We start from the raw sequence: 13,623 nt of genomic DNA, 5'->3' as shown, positions 1-13,623 counted from the left end.
GGCCATAGAAATATAATACTAGTTAGAGAAAGTGCAGAATAGATACATTGGCTTTGTCCTGGTGTAACTTATCTGCAGATGCCCATCTCATTTACCATATTTAATTCTACCTGAAATCTGACACATTATGGGGCAATATCTCCTGATGAATCTGGTTCCTTAGTAAAGGTTGTGGGTGAGCAATTTATTTGGAATAAAGCACCTATGTTAAAGGGTGCTAATGACCTCAGATCTGCAATCCACCCTCACACAAAAGTTGCTGTAACTTTTCAAATGTGTCTGTTTCATTGCCAGTAAATAATGAGAAATGGTTTTAGAATTTAGTATCTAGACATATATATACTTGAAATAAATGAAATACCAATAGCAATCAAGAGGGAGGAGACGGATTAAGACGCACTCAATTTATCAGAAAAACGGACTTGGGAGAACTTGTTATGCCGAAATGCGTCTGCACTTAATTTAGGAAGACTGACAGCCAGGCAGTATTGAACTGTAAAGTATTGATTCAACTCTGATTGTTTTTTTACTGTGTACTTTGGCTGCAGTTGTAAACCTATTCATTTGTATGTGTATTTTGTATTATATATTTTTAATAAAACCATGCTACTTTTTCATATATCTTGCAGTTCCTCCTTTCCAGCCTGGTAACTGGAGATTTGTCCATTTACAAATCTGTTGAATATTTATAAAGAAAAGCTATGATACAAGCATGTTAGGGATTAGACTTGGGCACTGCCGAAATTTTCATTTTGTCTGTATGTGTTTGGACAAAATAAAAATAAAAATTATTTACTCTGAAACGAATTTCGTTTTCAGGCGAAATTTGATCATTTGTCATTTGGACAAATAAAATTCAAATCCGTGCCACGTTTACTAAACAACTCCTTAAATTGGTACCCTTGTGGGATTTCCATATCTGAGGTTACCATTCTAGGGAGCTGTTTAATAGATAGCTCCTTTTTGGTATCTTTATGGCAATCCCATAAGGATTAGGAAGCTATCTACCAAAAAGCTAAAAAAAAAAAAAAAATAAAATAAGAAAGGCTCTTCTTTTTGTAATATTAGTCTTTCAGACAACTTACTAATACTATCTAAAAAAATACTTAGTATTTTTTCAATAAGGGAGGTTTCATCCTCTCTCCTGGCCCATCTGCCATGCCAAGAGTAGGGACATGTCTACTAAACAGCGAGCAGCCAGTGGCTAATCCAATAAAGGTGGACCTGGCATAGGTCCTGTCAGGACAATACAGTGGCTCAGCATACATAACTAAGTCAAACTAGGTAAATAATAATCTAAGGTAAAACTATTACAGGGCATTAGAATGGCCGGAATCAGGGGTCAAGTACTGGGAAAAAAAAAAGTGTGGGAACTCAAAAAATTACTCATATGCTTATAGTGCAGTGCAGGGTGTGTATAATGAATGTAGTGTGTTTGTAGTGAGTGCAGAGTGTGTATAATGAATATAGTATGTTTGTAGTGAGTGCAGTGTGTATAATAAATGTACTGTGTTTGTAGTGAGTGCAGAGTGTGTATAATTAATGTAGTGTGTGCATAGTGAATGTAGTGTGTTTGTAGTGAGTGCAGATTGTGTAGAGTGAATGTAGAGTGTTTGTAATGAGTGCAGAGTGTGTATAGTTCATGTAAGGTGTTTGTAGTGAGTGCAGAGTGTGTATAATGAATGTAGTGTGTTTGTAGTGAGTGCAGAGTGTGTATAATGAATGCAGTATGTGTAGTGAATGTAGTGTGTTTGTAGTGTGTGTATAATTAATGCAGTGTGTGTGTAATGATATTGATGTTACAAAGTTGTGGAGTCCAGTAGCCAGATCAGCAATGTTTTCTGCCAGAGGTAGCCACTCGTTACCCAGGTGGTTGAGCCCCTGAGCCTTGAGTGGCCTTCTGGTCTTAAGCAGAGATGGGAGACTGGAACAGAGAGATGATAATCGTAGTGAGGCAAGCCGAGGTCAGTGTGAAGGAGAAGCAGCAAAGTCAAAACGGTCCAAAATCAGCAACAGGTAGGAGAAACAGGAACAAGCTTGATTAGAGAGTACAGGAACCTCAATAATCTGGCAAAGGTACAGAGACAGGAAGTGGCTTTTATAGGCCAAGAACCAGACACATGACCAGACACAGCTGAAGAGACTTGTCACTGATACCAATGCTGTAGAGTCAAGGTTACCAGATCTCAGGTACATTTGCAAAAGGCAGGCAGTACTGGTAAGGAAGAGGTTTAGCAGCATGTAAACCAGGGTTCGGAACCCAGCAGAGTCAGTTCCTCACAGTGTGTGTGTGTGTGTGCTGGATGATGTGTGTGTGTGTTGGGGGGGGAAGCATTTTCTTTTCCAATTTATGTTTTTTTTTTTGTTTTATTCCCCCCTTGTCAAGGAGGGGGGATATCGCATTCCCTGGTGGTCCAGTGGTATGGTGGAGGGAGCCAGCCTCGGCACACAGGGGCCCAGCACACTCTGTGTTCCCTCTCCAGCTCTGTCTAATTCTCACGAGACTCGCCTGCGTGCTGTGCGGAGCGTTGCCATGGTAACCCGTGGCAACGCTCTGACAGCCGCGGGTCTCGCGAATATGAGCTGCAGCTGGAGAGGGAACACAGAGTGTGCTGGGCCCCCATGTGCTGGTAACAGGGCAGGTCCTGCAGGACTACTAGCGGGAACGGCGTTCCTGCTTTGGAAAAAGTGCAGGAACACAGTTCCCATGCGTTCCTGCAGGACTCGAACCCTGACCGGAATTAACATAAAAAGAATTACCAGTAACTAGCCGAGGTCAGTGATACAGACAGAAGCAAAAGCGGAATTCAAAGCCAAAAGGTCAGGAAGCCAGAAGTAAGCATCGTCAAAAAAACAGAAATAACAAATACAGGAATGTGCTCACGGATAACCAAACAGGATGGAACCACGACAGGGCAAAGAGGGAATACAGAAATGGGTTTAAATAGCCTATTCCTCACTGTCATTGGTGGGCAGGGATCAGCTGATTCCAAAACGTGCTTGCGTGCCGATGATGTGGTGGCGCACGCATGTCCATGTGACTCTCGATCCCACTAGAGGCGGGGCTACATATATTCTTAGTATTGCAGCGGCCGGCGACCATAGGAATACCGCACTCGCTGGGGAAGGATGCAACAGCAGATCTGGCTGTGATCCGCCGCGACTTGGATAAGTCACTGATTTTATTTGAGTGACTGCACTGATTGGGTGCGTTCACGTGCGACTGCAAGCTAGGAGTCATGACAGGTCCCCCATAGTGGGGCACATACTAAAATAAATAGCTGGGGGTGCACAGTGCCAATGGATGGAGACCCTAAGTAATAAGGGACTGGACCTATTATGCCCCACAGTTCCCACCCATTGGTGGTGGGTGGGGGCCCTACGCAACAAAGTGGGGGCGGACCAATTGTCTCCCCCAGCCCAAACTCATTGGTGGCACTATTGTCACTATTGTCAGGACCCAAACCCTCACACATTGGCGGCAGGTGGGCGCCCTTAGTAATAAACTGGGAGGGGAAGGGAAACAATTGCCCCCCCAGCCCATTACCCACTGGCACTGGGTGGGGGCCTCTAAATAACAAGGAGGTGGACCTATGTCTTTCCCTCAGGCCCCAATCATTGGTGACAGGTGGGTCCCTAAATAATAAAGTGGGTGGACCTATTGTCCTCCCTTCCATAAAAATAATATCCCCTCTCCCCCTCCTCCCCTTCAACCCCTCCCATGACTTTTTTTCTGCACGTTTTTTTTTTTTTTGTTTGTTTTTTGTCAATCCGGTACTTTTATTTTAATAGCTGCAATGCAACGTTATGCATTTTTAGTTGCCCTTTTTTGGAGCTGGAGAAATGAAGATAGGGGAAATAAGACAACTAATGATGATGATGGGATATAATTATATAGTTTAATCATCTTAGTATGGGGGCATTGGGGCATTATGCCCCTTATTGGATTTGCGACTGGGCAGCAAAACCTTCTCAGTCGCTTGTCTTTTTTAACAACAGTGAGCAGACCTTATACTTATATGGGCTCATATTGACCCCTATAGGGTAAGGGGAGCATGGGGGATTTAGAATTTCTATTTTCAAATATGACAAGGAAGGAGTTGTGAGCAGTGGCGTCTCCAGGATTCAAACTTAGGGGGGGCACATAAGGGGCCAGGGACAAAATAAGGGGGGCACATACATACACACACAGAGGGCTCGACAAATTCCAGGCGCCAGGTCGCCATGACGACTAGACATTTCACCCTGGCATTTGTCAGCCCTTTGCTAAGCCGCGCAGGAAACATTAGAGCCAGCCGACGCAGGGAGCATGGAGATGGTGCGTGAGGGAGCAGTAACCTTCCTGAAGTTCCTCTCTGCTCCCTTGTGCGCTGTTTAGTAACATGACGTCACTCCGCCCCCAGCATCACTTCAGAGAGCGCACAGAGGAGCAGAGAGAAACTGCAGGAAGACTGGGAGTAGACACACTGGACGCCAGGGAAAGATCCATTCAGCTCTCCCAAAGGCTGGGTGGATTTAAATTGAAACAAAAATATTAAATTGTGATTGTGTGAGAAAATATGTGTGTGTGTGTGTGCTGGAAGGGCCTGAAAGTGTGTGCATGTGCATTTAGGGGCTGCATTGTGAGTATATGTGTATTGGGGTTGCACTGTGTGCTTATTAAGGAGTTGTAGTTATATATATATATATATATATATATAGTAGGGATCGACCGATATTGATTTTTTAGAGCCGATACCGATACCGATATTCTGTGAACTTTCAGGCCGATAGCCGATATAATTTGCCGATATTCTGTACATTTACCATTTTGGAAAATAAAAAACTATTTCTAAAGGTAAATGCACAAAATATACATGCCACGTGTAGTGGATGCAGTGTGTTTAGACAGGGGAGCTGTGTATGTGTGTGTAGTGGATGCAGTGTTTGTGCAGTGTGTGTGTAGTGGATGCAGTGTGTGTTTGTATAGTGTGTGTGTATATAATGCAGTGTGTTTGTATAGTGTGTGTGTATATAATGCAGTGTGTTTGTATAGTGTGTGTATATAATGCAGTGTGTGTTTGTATAGTGTGTGTGTATATAATGTAGTGTGTGCGTATATAATGCAGTGTGTGTATATAATGCAGTGTGTGTTTGTATAGTGTGTGTGTATATAATGCAGTGTGTGTTTGTATAGTGTGTGTGTATATAATGTAGTGTGTGTGTATATAATGCAGTGTGTGTTTGTATAGTGTGTGTGTGTGTGTATATAATGCAGTGTGTGTTTGTATAGTGTGTGTGTATATAATGCAGTGTGTGTTTGTATAGTGTGTGTGTATATAATGCAGTGTGTGTTTGTATAGTGTGTGTTTATATAGTGTGTGTGTATATAATACAGTTTGTGTAGTGTGCATTATATATACACACACTATACAAACACACTGCATTATATATACACACACACTGAATTATATACACAGTGTGTTTGTGTAGTGTATGTGTATAATAATAGTGTGTGTGTGAGGGGGCATTTTTTATTAAAATGTTTTTTTTTATTTTTATATTAAATAATTTTTTTTATATATATTTAATTATTATCATTTATTTTTTTGTTGTCCCCCCTCCCTGCTTGTTGCCTTGCCAGGGAGGGGGGGATATGTTAATCCCTGGTGGTCCAGTGGCATTGGCTTAGCTGGGGGAGGGAAGTGGGGTGGGCAGCAAGCGTTTACTCACCTCCCAGCAGCTCCTCCAGCTCCCCAGTGTAATCTCGCGAGACCCGTGGCCGTCAGAGCAATATCGGTATCCCTATTGGCCGATACCGATATTGCCGAAAATACCGAATATCGGCCGATTATATCGGTAAAACCGATAATCGGTCGATCCCTAATATATAGAAATTGTAGCTGTTTCTGGCACTCATCCCAAACAAAAGATAATTCAGCAACTACCAGGTGCCTCTCCGTGCAATTATATAAACAGAAAAAATTGAGAGCACTCCATGGATTTTATGAATCATAAAAAGTGTATTAAATCAAACGCATATAAATCAACGTTTCGACCGTCTAGCGGTCTTTATCAAGATCTTGATAAAGACCGCTAGACGGTCGAAACGTTGATTTATATGCGTTTGATTTAATACACTTTTTTTGATTCATAAAATCCATGGAGTGCTCTCAATTTTTTCTGTTTATATATATATATATATATATATATATATATATCCACTATAGTGCCAGGAAAACAAACTCGTTTTCCTGGCCCTATAGGGTCTTTGGTTGCCCCCCATCCTCAGGCTCCCACTCCCGCTGGGCTGAAGGGGTTAGAAACACTTACCTTTCTCCAGCGCCGGGCTCCCTCGGCGCTGGGAACTCTCCTCCTTCTGCCCATGTCAGCCTCAAATGCGCATGCGGGGCAAGACCCGCGCGCACATTCAAAACGCCCATAGGAAAGCATTTCTCAATGCTTTCCTATGGACGTCAGCGTCTTCTCACTGTGATTTTCACAGTGAGAAGCACGGAAGTGCCTCTAGCAACTGCCTGTAAGACAGCCACTAGAGGCTGGATTAACCCTAGTGTAAACATAGCAGTTTCTCTGAAACTGGTATGTTTACAGCTGCAGGGTTAACACTAGAGTGACCTGGCACCCAGACCACTTCATTGAGATGAAGTGGTGAAGTTGTCTGGGTGCCTATAATTAATATATATATATATCCAAGAAATACCGGCACTCCAGGAATTCTCAATAGTATAAGTTTTCTTTTATTCAGTTCAGGACGTCAACGTTTCAGCTCCTCATGGAGCTTTCATCAGGACAACATAAACAATGAAACAAGCAAGCTTATATAGGGAAAATCTAAATTAATGTACTTACATATTCAGGTGTTACCCCTCCATTCCCGCCATCAAACGCACTCCGGATGCTTCCGCATCAAAACACTTTACTTCCGGGTACCTGACCCACATGACCGGACCCGAGGTATCTGATTCGCCGTACGTCGTTGCCGGGCAACTAGGGACGCCAACGTCACTTTAGTCAAACCCTTCACTTACGGACACCGGCATGAACCAAACCTCCTAAGCCCTTCAGTGTATATCTGCGTTACCGTGGCAACCGGACCGCAGACAGTCAGGAGGGGAGGGGAAACCTGGGGAAAAAAATTTATACGAGCAGTAGCAGATAATAATTAATATCTAGAAGGTACTAGACAGAGCATTTTTATGGCATGTACTCAAATCGATTATGTGTTATATCCTTTCATTAGTGAGTGGCAGAGTTATAGCCTCAAATATCGAGTGAAGACTAAGCTGTGTGACAATATGTGAATGACCTTACCAACAATCTATTAGAGTCTGTATGCTCTCAGTAGTGGGAGGCAATCTGTCTGCCTGTGGTATGCTGTGAGAGCAGAAGTGTAACAATGTAAATCTAAAGTAGGTACAACTACCTGCTGATAGGACAGGAATGTGTATCCTGATATGTGATACCTCAGCGTGTGTTCTGAAAAAGTGAAATCATAAAGTGAACACACTAAACATTTAATAAAAGTGCAACTGGTGAAGAATTCAATAAGTGATGTCCAAGTGTGAGACATGATATTCAATGTAAGGGAGATCTATGAAATAAAGAACTATATCAGTGCCTGGTAAAAAATAAACATAAACGATTGACCCATACGCAATAGGCCCCGTCTAGATATGTGAGTGTGGGACTATTTCCCCTCACCCCTTATCCTGCTCGACCCCTATGTATATACAAGTAACAAGAAATGTTTTTATAATGACTTAAAAAATTCTCTTTATATTCAATAAAGTATAAAATTTTAGTAAAAAGCAGTACTAAATTATTACTTGGACAAAGTCCAATAGTGGTAGGAAGCACGTCCCTAAACCTCAAATAATAATGAGTTGCTCTGTGCTATAATCAGCCTAGTACTAGGGAATCATAGGAACATAGTGAAAGAACATTTTTCGTTCAGGCCCCTGGGCGAGATAGTGTCCAGCCGTGTTATCCAGTATGTTTCTCTCTGTAGGAGAAGTTTGCCCAGATCTCCCCCCCGGAAAAAAAAGATTTTGTTTCCGAAGAAACAGGAACTTAAGGGACATGTTAGTGAAAACAGACCCCATACACTGTTATAAGCCGACATCTAAAGACTCTAAGAATATGGGATGTGTAAGGTGTTTGGGGTGTGTCACGTGTGGACACATTATCCCTTCTAAAACCTTTAGTCATCCCCACACGGGTAAGACATTTCGAATTCAATATCGAATTCACTGTCGGAGTGACTTTGTAATCTATAAGTTGACTTGCCCATGTGGCTTGAATTATGTCGGCAAGACAGAGACGGCACTCTGTGAGAGAATTAGGGGCCACAGATCGAGTATCCGACTGGCCTATCGTGATGGCAAGTCGGACAAACCTGTGGCCCGACATTTTCTTGAATTATCACATCCCCTGGCCTCTCTCAGGTGTGTGGCTATTGACCATGTACCGACCCCACTCCGGGGGGGAGATCGGGGCAAACTTCTCCTACAGAGAGAAACATACTGGATAACACGGCTGGACACTATCTCGCCCAGGGGCCTGAACGAAAAATGTTCTTTCACTATGTTCCTATGATTCCCTAGTACTAGGCTGATTATAGCACAGAGCAACTCATTATTATTTGAGGTTTAGGGACGTGCTTCCTACCACTATTGGACTTTGTCCAAGTAATAATTTAGTACTGCTTTTTACTAAAATTTTATACTTTATTGAATATAAAGAGAATTTTTTAAGTCATTATAAAAACATTTCTTGTTACTTGTATATACATAGGGGTCGAGCAGGATAAGGGGTGAGGGGAAATAGTCCCACACTCACATATCTAGACGGGGCCTATTGCGTATGGGTCAATCGTTTATGTTTATTTTTTTACCAGGCACTGATATAGTTCTTTATTTCATAGATCTCCCTTACATTGAATATCATGTCTCACACTTGGACATCACTTATTGAATTCTTCACCAGTTGCACTTTTATTACATGTTTAGTGTGTTCACTTTATGATTTCACTTTTTCAGAACACACGCTGAGGTATCACATATCAGGATACACATTCCTGTCCTATCAGCAGGTAGTTGTACCTACTTTAGATTTACATTGTGTCAGGGTACCTGTGGTCTCTACCTCCGAAAGAGGTAGAGACTTAGCTGTTCCTTCATCCAGACGGCCTGATGGCTCCCTTTCCCACGGTCTATCCGGTCATGCAAGGCCGGCCGCGAGGGAGTGACTGCCTTTTACAGCATCTAGGCAGGAAATTGTCATCAGGACACTCCCCCGGAACGACCTGTCACTCAATTGCTGCAGGACCAATCAGGAAGCCTCGGAGGCGTGGTTACTGCTCTGAACAGGGTATTTAACAGAGCTTCTTTCATTAGCTCATTGCCCTGTCGTGGTTCTAGCTTGTTCTAGTCACTCAGTGCTTGTGTATTCTATTATCCCTTTTGGTTTTGTCCCGGCTTGTTTACCTTACTCTGCTTATCTCTGTTACCCTTGATTCGGCTTGTCTCTCGATTACCTGTCTTCTGTTACCCTCGACCTCGGCTTGTCTTTGACCATTCTATACTGTACTACTTACGTTAGTCCGGCCATTCTAAGGTCCGGTATACGTATCTGGCTACTGTTTGTACTCTGCGTGTTGGATCCCTGTCCCGATCCTGACATTACGACAGGGCCAATGGATCCTGCAAGTACAAACAGTCAGCTGGCTTCTCCTGATCCTAGGTTTGAAGCCATGGATCAGATGGCGCTTGCGCTACAGGCTCTATTATCTCGTGCCAATAACCCACCAGAGGAGATACGTAATACCCCTGTTTCTCCTGTCGGTTCAGGTCTAGAGGTAGCCACAGTGGGTGCTTCTTCTCGCATTACCCCCCCAGTACGCTATGGTGGGGCTCCTGAGAAGTGTCGTGGTTTCTTAAACCAAATTAGTATCCACTTTGAATTGCAACCTCGCTCTTATCCTACAGATAGGGCAAAGGTAGGATTTATTATCACCCTACTTATTGAGAAAGCTCTGAGATGGGCCAACCCATTATGGGAGAACGATAACCCATTTGTTTATAACTATAACGCCTTTGTAACTGCTTTTAGAAGAACATTTGACCCTCCAGGTAGAAAGGTTAATGCCGCCAGATTACTGTTGCGTCTTAAACAGGAGAACCAAACACTGGTGGATTATGCACTAGAGTTCAGGTCTCTGGCGTCGGAGGTCAAGTGGAATGAGCAGGCGTATATGGATGTATTTTTGAATGGCTTATCTGAAGTAATCCTTGATGAGGTTGCTACCAGAGAACTCCCTGAGAATTTAGAGGATTTAATTTCGTTCATCTCTCGTATAGATGAACGTTTAAGAGAGAGACAGAACACTCGAGAGAGGAACCGGAGACCTTCTTTTAGGTTAGCCCCCGCTTTTCCAAGTCCTGACTCCACGGTATCTTTGCTTCCTGAACCTATGCAGATAGGGTATACCCGCCTCTCTGAGGAGGAAAGACAGTACAGGAGAAGAGAGAGTTTGTGTATGTATTGTGGAGTTAAGGGTCATTTACTCTCGAACTGTTCTAACCGCCCGGGAAACGCTCGCACCTAAGTCCCTCTAGAGGACAGGCCTTGGGTGTTTCTATTTTGTCCTCTACTCCTAATTATAAAGATCACAGGCTTCTGCTACCAGTTTCCTTAACTTGCGGGAGGGAAGTAGTAAGGGCTATGGCTTTGATAGATTCCGGTGCTGCTGAGAATTTTATCGACCAAGCCTTTGCTAGTAAAAACAATTTCCCATCCCAGCTAAGGGAGACACCCTTGGCCGTTGAGGCCATAGATGGTAGACCACTACTAGACCCTGTTATCTTTCGTGAGACCATACCCATTGAGTTAGGTGTTGGTGTCCTACACGTGGAGAATTTATCTCTTCTGCTCATTTCGTCTCCTTCCGTTCCCATAGTTCTGGGGTACCCATGGTTGAAAGAACATAACCCTATTATCGATTGGGAGTTAGGGGAGATACTCTCGTGGGGCCAGGGCTGCCAGGATCGGTGTCTGTGCAAGGTTTCTCCATTAGCTAATATTAACATACAGGAGAATCCTACTCAGTCCACAGAGAGACAAATACCAGACCTTTACCTAGACTTAAGGGCAGTGTTTGACAAGAAGAATGCCGATTCTTTGCCGCCACACAGGTCATTTGACTGTAAAATTAAGCTTCTACCCGGGACTATGCCTCCGAGGGGCCATGTATATCCTTTGTCTGTTCAGGAAAACTCGGTTCTAGAGGAGTATATTCAGGAGAATTTAGAAAAGGGATTTATCAGGAGGTCTTCTTCTCCGGCCGGGGCGGGGTTCTTTTTCATTAAGAAGAAGGATGGCACGCTGAGACCTTGTATCGATTACCGAGGCTTGAATAAAATAACTGTCAGAAATGCCTATCCTATCCCACTGATTACCGAGTTATTTGATCGTCTTAAGGGCTCCAAAATCTTCACCAAGTTAGATCTCAGAGGGGCTTACAATTTGGTGAGAATCCAGCAAGGTCACGAGTGGATGACGACATTCAATACCCGGTATGGCCATTACGAATACACTGTTATGCCATTTGGACTATGCAATGCTCCTGCAGTATTTCAAGATTTGATTAATGAGGTACTTAGGGAGTTTCAGCATGATTGTGTTATTGTTTACCTGGACGACATACTAATACACTCTAGGGAGATTGAGACTCACCATAGACAGGTCAGAAAGGTGTTACACAAACTTCTACAACATGGTCTATACTGCAAATTGGAGAAGTGCAGTTTTGATCAGGCTCAGGTAGACTTTCTTGGGTACGTGATTTCTGGGGAAGGTTTTAAAATGGATCCTGGTAAACTCCAATCTATTTTAGACTGGCCTTTGCCCAAAGGACTCAAAGCCAAAGGTTTATTGGGTTTTCCAACTACTATAGGCGCTTCATTAAGGGTTACTCCTCTATCATTGCGCCTATTACCAATATGACCAAACAAGGGGCTGATACTAAGTTCTGGTCTGAGGAAGCTCTTGGTGCTTTTAAGACTCTCAAGGAACTTTTTGCCTCAGCTCCCATTCTAGTTCATCCTGATACGACTCTGCCTTTCTTGCTCGAGGTCGATGCTTCTGAGACAGGAGTTGGGGCTGTTCTGTCTCAAAGGTTAGGGGTGGATAAACCGTTACACCCTTGTGGTTTCTTCTCTAAAAAATTTTCTGGGCCTGAGAGCAGATATGGGGGAGAGGGAATTGTTAGCGGTCATTAAGGCTTTAAAGGAGTGGAGACATTTACTGGAAGGGACACTACACCCTGTTACTATTCTAACGGATCATAAGAACTTGTCTTATATTGGGGAGGCGAAGCGCTTGTCCGCCAGGCAGGCTCGCTGGGCCTTGTTCCTCACTCACTTTAATTATGTACTTACGTATAGACCTGGTTCTAAGAACTCTAAAGCCGATGCATTGTCTCGTCAATATGAACCATCCACTATAACTGAACCACTTCTGTCCTCCATAGTTCCTAAGGGGAATATCATCGCGAACACGAATCTCAGGATTCACTCTCCATTGCTTTCTGAGATCATGAAGTTTCAGCATTTGGCACCCAAACAGACCCCTGGGGATCGACACTTCGTTCCTGCCGCTCTCCAACTGGAGGTGCTACGCTGTCTCCATAACAGTAAGGTGGCTGGGCATCCTGGCATCCGCAAGACTTATGCGCTGGTCTCTAAAGATTTTTGGTGGCCTGACTTAAGCAAGGATATTAAGGAATTCATCGGGGCATGTGAAGTTTGTACCAAGACCAAGCTACCCCATTCGCTTCCATGCGGATTTCTACACCCTGTAGAGGTTCCTGAAAAGCCTTGGTCCTGCCTGGCAATGGACTTCATTGTTGATTTGCCTATCTCTAAAAAGCAGACTGTCATCCTCACTGTGGTAGACAGATTTACTAAAATGGCTCACTTCATTCCCTTACCTAAACTCCCATCTTCGCCCGAATTAGCGGAGATATTCGCCAGGGAGATTTTCCGTTTGCATGGGATACCTTCCCAGATTGTCTCTGACAGAGGCTCCCAATTTGTTTCCCGTTTTTGGAGATCATTCTGCTCCCAACTAGGCATCAAATTGAATTTCTCCTCTGCCTATCATCCTCAGTCCAATGGAGCTGCTGAACGCACTAACCAAAAAGTTGAACAATATTTACGTTGTTTAGTTTCAGAACACCAGGACAATTGGGTCGGTTTGATTCCTTGGGCGGAGTTTGCACATAACAATCTCATTTGTGATTCTACGCATTCTAGCCCTTTTTTCTTGAATTATGGCTTTCATCCTTCCATCCTTCCTTCGGAGTCTTCTTCTCAAGGGATACCGTCGGTGGATGTTCATGTTGCCAATTTAAGAGAGTTGTGGGATCAAACTCGACAAATCCTTCTGCACAATTCTACGCTGGTTAAAAAACACGCTGACAAACGTAGAAGGGCAGCACCGGTGTTTGTTCCAGGCGATAGAGTATGGTTAAGTACTAGAAACATTCGGTTAAAAGTGCCGTCCATGAAGTTTGCTCCTCGATATATTGGACCTTACAGGGTACTGTCTCAAATTAACCCAGTT

The sequence above is a fragment of the Pelobates fuscus genome, chromosome 5, assembly GCF_036172605.1.
Source record: "Pelobates fuscus isolate aPelFus1 chromosome 5, aPelFus1.pri, whole genome shotgun sequence".
NCBI classification, from domain to species: Eukaryota; Metazoa; Chordata; class Amphibia; order Anura; family Pelobatidae; genus Pelobates; species Pelobates fuscus.
The sequence above is the reverse complement of the archived record's forward strand: the minus strand, read 5'-3'. Positions refer to the sequence as shown.